The sequence below is a fragment of the Octodon degus genome, unplaced genomic scaffold, assembly GCF_000260255.1.
Source record: "Octodon degus isolate 3935 unplaced genomic scaffold, OctDeg1.0 scaffold00211, whole genome shotgun sequence".
Lineage (NCBI taxonomy): Eukaryota > Metazoa > Chordata > Mammalia > Rodentia > Octodontidae > Octodon > Octodon degus.
This window is the reverse complement of record NW_004524787.1, coordinates 3,672,271-3,677,918: the sequence shown is the minus strand read 5'-3', so window position 1 is coordinate 3,677,918 and position 5,648 is coordinate 3,672,271. Positions and strand designations below refer to the sequence as shown.

Below are 5,648 nucleotides of genomic sequence, written 5' to 3'. Positions count from 1 at the left end.
TTTTTTTGGTGGCTGGCTCAGCCCACCCTGGGGGCAGGGCTGGCGCAACATGTGGTGCCAGGATCCAACTACTGCAGTCCCTGTGTGTTTGCCTAAGCTTGCCTAAGCAGGAGTTTAGACCGCTGAGCTATCTCGCCATCCCTTAAAATTCTTAAGAAACTCTTGATTTTATTGAGGACTGAGCATTTATAAATGGAGTGAGCCTGATGTAATTTAAAATAGAAAAAATTGCTGTCACTATGTTATTTTACATGTTACATAAAGTTAATAAAGAATTTAGCATGCATTCTTAGTGCCTTCTTTGTGTTAAAGGGAACTTTATAGCCAAAAAAAAATAGAGCTGCATGTGCATATATGTATGAATAGGTATATACATTCACATGAATTTGTCTTTGTGTCCTTATACCACTCCAAAAAAAGTACCCTAGACTAAATCCCTCTCACTCTATAAAAAATAAAAATAAATCACAGATCCATCCATATATGTTACAGAGAAGTATGAGCAAAGGTGAGCTGACTTGATAGATGTTTCTGTGATAACCAGAGATAGACACTTCTCAGAGTCCTCACAGACCATTGAATGTTAAAGAAATACCATAAAAATTTAGAGGAAAGAATAGCATAGATGGATCAGGGCCTACCAAAAAAAAAGTGTGTACAGGTGGCATTGATGCACCTCTGTAATCCAAGATCCTTGGGGCTGAGGCACGAGATGGCCAGCCTAATTAATCTAGATCAGAGAGTTTTAGCAATATAACATTTATCAGCCTTTTTTTTATTTTTAACTTTAGAAATTTATTCTTTAATCCACAAGCTTCATATACCTTTAGTTTAAAAAAAACAACGGTGAAACCAAGACACTATTTAAAGTCCAGGCCCTTCTTCCAGTTTCCAAATATAAGAACTCTGAACATTATATATATCCCAATTGGAAGAATAAGACAAAAATATGAATGGAGCCATGACATTTCAGAAAACAAAGATTTCATATAACTGAAGGATCCATCCATCCTTCCTGGGGTAGCTTAACTGCCTTTACAAGCAAGGGGACAGAGGGAAGGTGGTAATGGTGATAGGGCAGGAGGAGACAAACCCAAAACAGTAGAATCCAGTTCCAGTGTTCTGAATCAACGTGTCACATCTGTATAAGCTTAGTGTCCCGGAAACAAGCTTTTGTTTTTCTGTCTCAACCTGGAGCTCAAATCCTTATTCCTTTCAGTAGTGATTCCACAGGCAACAGGGAGATTGTGGCATTGGAACATCCACTTATGCTTCTGTGGTACTCCAGCAGTGGTCTGGACTACCTTGCAAACCATACAAGGTTGGAAGCAGAGCTTAAATGTCTGGGAAGACTCAAATAAGAAAAAGAAAGAAAGAAAGAGAGAAAGAGAGAAAGAAAGAAAAAGAAAGAAAGAAAGAAAGAAAAGAAAGAAAGAAAGAAAAAGAAAAGAAAGAAAGAAAGAAAGAAAGAAAGAAAGAAAGAAAGAAAGAAAGAAAGAAAGAAAAAAAAGTGGAGGGGAACCTCCCTAGGAATAACAAAGGGCATTTAAAGAAATTAGAAGGCCAACAATACTTAAGCCCCTTTAAAAAAAAAAGATATTTTTGGCTTAAAATATTTTACTCCAAATGAGTTTATGTCAGCTGTCAATGAAAAAATGTCACTAATACACTGTGGACACCATTTGCAATGTAAATCCATGCCCCCCCCCTTTATATGGTGAACTTCAACCTAGCAGTTATTACAACAAATGTAGTCTAAAGCTCAAAAACATTTTTTTATGAATGAAGCTTTTTATTAACCCAGCATCCTTTGTTCTAATGCTTCTTGTTGGCAGCTGCGACCTGTCCAGCGATTCTGTCCAGATCTGTTTGTCCCTGAGGTGTCAGCTTGCAGCCCCTGTCTTGGTCCTTTTCCACCATTTTCAGCCCCTTCAGGGCTTGGGGGACTTAGCATGCCATACTCATGGAACCTCTGCTGAAGTGGCTGGGCATGACGCTATTCCTTTGACGGGCACCTTAGATCTTGGTCATGGAGCCAACCCCAGCACCGCCCGGGAGGTACAGGTGCCAAGCTGTGGAAGCAGCTCCTGTGTAGACCCAGTTCTCATCATAGAGAACAAGCTCTTTGTGCTTGGCCAGCTTGACTGTGTCCACCCATTCGGGGACTTTCAGCTTCCCAGACATTTTGAGGAAGGCTCTGACGAACTCCTGCTGGTTTACATCTTTTACAGTAACTCCAGGCATCATGCAGCCTCCACACTACCAGCCAGGGGAAAAAGGAAAAGTTAAGAATAATTTTGTTATTTTCCTGCCTTAAGGTTGGGTCTGGTAATGCAGATGGAGGTGGGGATCGAACCATGGTATCCTACCCCTGACTGCATTTGCTTGAGCAGGCACTTGAAACAACTGAGCTAACCAGCAGGCCTCCTTAAACACATTTTAGCAATTTTGAAATTGAATTGTGTACAAACCAAATAAAATTTACACCCTAACCAACATTTCTTCCTAGGACTGTGGGGACACTTGAGCCTTCTGCATGGATCGCAGAGCCTTTTCTCGCAGGTGCTTCTCTAAGTCATCCAGGCTGTCTTCAGCTTCGCTATCAGTGTGCTTCTTGGGCTCAGGGGTTGCTCCAGGTTCTTCCTGTGCTGATGTGGTTGTGGCAGCAGCAACAACCGCAGGGGTAGCAGGAGCCACAGCTTTTGCAGCCACAGCCTTTTCCTTCTTCTGTTTTTTTTTTGTTTTGTTTTGTTTTTTGTTTTTTGTTTTGGTTTTTTTTTGTACTTCTTGTGTTTCTTAACCCTTTTTGTGTTTCTTGTCCTTCTTTTTCTTCCCACCTCCTTCCTGATTGGAATTCCGGGCTGGTGATGGGTTTGGCGTGGGGCTCTTAGCATTCCTGGCTGGCACCGCAGATGACCGGTATGTGGAGGGCGATTGAGGCTGTACAGGAGATGAGGCTGCTGGGGGCTTCTTAGCCGCTGGCTCAGAAGACCCAGAGACACATGGAGAGGACAGAGCACGACTTATGGCTTGGTGAGGCAGCCATTTTGTCTTTTTAAGTTCTGGAGTTCTGGAGACTTCTAATGGGCCTGATACTAGGAGATGGGGCCCGCCTTCTTTGGCGTGAGGCCAATGTTTCTCTTCCAGTGGGTGGAAGACTTGAGGTCTGAGGAGCTCGAGGTTGCAATGAGGGAGAATGCTGTTTGTTTGGTTGTGGTGACCGGGTCACCCTGGGAGCACGGCTGGGGGAAGACTCTTTCCTAGGCTTTGAGAAGACAGAAGGTGAGTGTGTCTTGGTGGCTGGGGAACTTCTGTTTGGGAGGTGGAGAGGGGGAGACCGGCGCTTTGGTAGTGGGGATGACAATGCCCTTCTCTTGGGAGGGGGTGCGGGCAAAGCCTTCCTTCTCTTTGTTTTTGTTGTTGTTGTTTGTTTGTTTCTTTTCTTGTAGGTGATAGGTGAATTTTTTTTATTTTTTCATAATTTTGAGAAACAAATAGCAATGAGGCAGTTTCAAACCAAATTGGTAGGACAGTTTCAATAATTAACACATTGCATACATTCTTCCTAGTGGTTAATTGCTGTACAAGATGTAGACATGATATCCTATTTACAAACACTATTAGAACAAATCCCTCTATTCATTAATAGAATGTCACTATATATCCTAACCATTTTGAATATGCAGATACAAAATGGACATTCATCTGTATACCCTTTTTTTGTTTAGTTCCATCATTTGAATATTATAAGTGTGTTAGCTCAGCAAAATATTCTAAAAGAGTCCAGTAGTCCATAATAGTATTGGGACTTCCACTTCCTTCTCTTTGGAGGTGGAGAAGGAGAGCACCTCCTCTGCATGGGAGGAGAGCATCTTCTTAGGGAAGGTGCGCGCCGCCGAGGGGGAGGTGACGGAGTCCTTCGTCCTGGCGGTGGTGAGGGGGATCTGCGCCAAGGTGATCGGTGTCTTCTGGCGGGGGGGGGGGTCTTTGTTTACCACTAGGGGAGGTCTCTTTCTGGCGCTTTCATGGTGATGGAGACGCACTGCGGGAAGCGGAATGTCTCTGCCGCCGCCGGCCCACCTCACCATTTTTCACATGGGATGGATCACTTGAGTCGCACATTTTCAGAGGAAGAGGAGGAGCCAGAGTCAGGTGAAGACTGCTGGTTCTGTCGTCTGTACTGGCGCCTCTGCTGCACAGAATCAGCTGCAGCCATCTTGCCACCTTTATCTTCTTCAGATTCAGATAACTCTGCTTTTCTAGGCTTTGGTGATGGTGATGGTGATTCTCTTTTCTCAATACCTTTATGTTTTCTCACTTTACCTGACATTCCCCCTGGAGACACAGAAACATGGCTTTTTCTTGTACGGTTTGACTGCTGGGGTGTTGGGGAATGATGTAGCTGGTGGGGATGGCCTGTTCCTTTGCCTCAGAGGACTTGCTGGAGGAGATAACCTACAAGTTTTTTGAGAAGCACTGGATGTCCTCTTGGGAGGTTTCTTTGGTGGCAACCTGGAACGATAGGAGGAGGATGACGAACTGCTCCCAGACAGCGATGCTGATGACCACCTCCTTCGTCTTACAGGAGATGTACTGCTTCTATGCCTTGGAGGCGGCAGCATGCGTTGTGGTGGACTTCTTCGAGGAGACGGTCTCCTGCTTGGGCTTGGCCGCCTTCTGGGTGAATATGGTCTTGCTCGGGACCTATGGTGCCTTCTTGGTCGAGTGTGAGAAGGAGAGTGAGAACAAGTCCTTGACCTTGATTTGGAACTTGACCGAGATCATGATCAGGTCTTTTTTTGTTTTTTGGAATTTTTTTCGGGAGTAGGTTCTTTAGGTTCTGGCATGGGTTCAGGCTTGGGAACTTTCACGATGTCACTAGTAGATGTGGCCTCTTGTACTAAAGGTTCTTTTATTTTCACTGAAGGCTCAGGGATCTCTGGAGTTTTTCCTTTCTTTTCTGGAATAGGGGAATGACTGCAGCACTTGGTTCTGTATAGCAGAGATCGAAAATGACTGTGCTTTCTCTCTCTCCTGACAGGGGAAGATCATCTTCTAGGGGAAGGAGATCTGGATTTGCATCTTCTTGGGCTTCGAGACCTCTCCCTTTTTTCTCTGTTTTCTCTTTCTTCCTTATCTTTCTTATCTTTGTCTTCACCCTGATTTCATCGGTGCCAATTTTTCTTGTTCAATCTGTCTCTGTTTTATTTCTTCTTTCTTTAGTTCTATGAAAGTAGAGGGATTCCAGGGATGTTTTCTTGTGCACTTAACAGCAGGAGCCAAAGTTCTCCCAGAATTCTCCAGCATTTTTCCCATTCACAAACCCAGTCAGAATGGACTGTATTGGAATATTTTGCTGAATTCACACACCTATGATATTTAAATGACAGTGGAATAACCTTCTCTGACAAAACTAAACCAAAAGAAAGGGGATACAAATGAAGGACCATTTTGTATCTGTATATTCAAAATAGGACAGATATACAGCAACTTTCTCTTAATTCATTGAATAGAGAGATTTGTTCTAATAGTGTTTGTGGACAGGATATCATGTCTGCATCTTATACAATGAATAACCACTAAGAAGACAACAATGTGCAGTGTATTAATTATTAAAACTGTTCTAGAGTGCCTCCCCCACCCCGCCC

At 43.5% G+C, this 5,648-nt stretch overlaps 1 pseudogene; it reads right to left on the bottom strand.

Annotated features, from left to right (window-relative positions):
• Positions 1 to 2,505: 2,505 nt before the first annotated feature.
• The window catches only part of LOC101572767, a 10,543-nt pseudogene continuing 7,400 nt past the window's right edge, over positions 2,506 to 5,648 (bottom strand).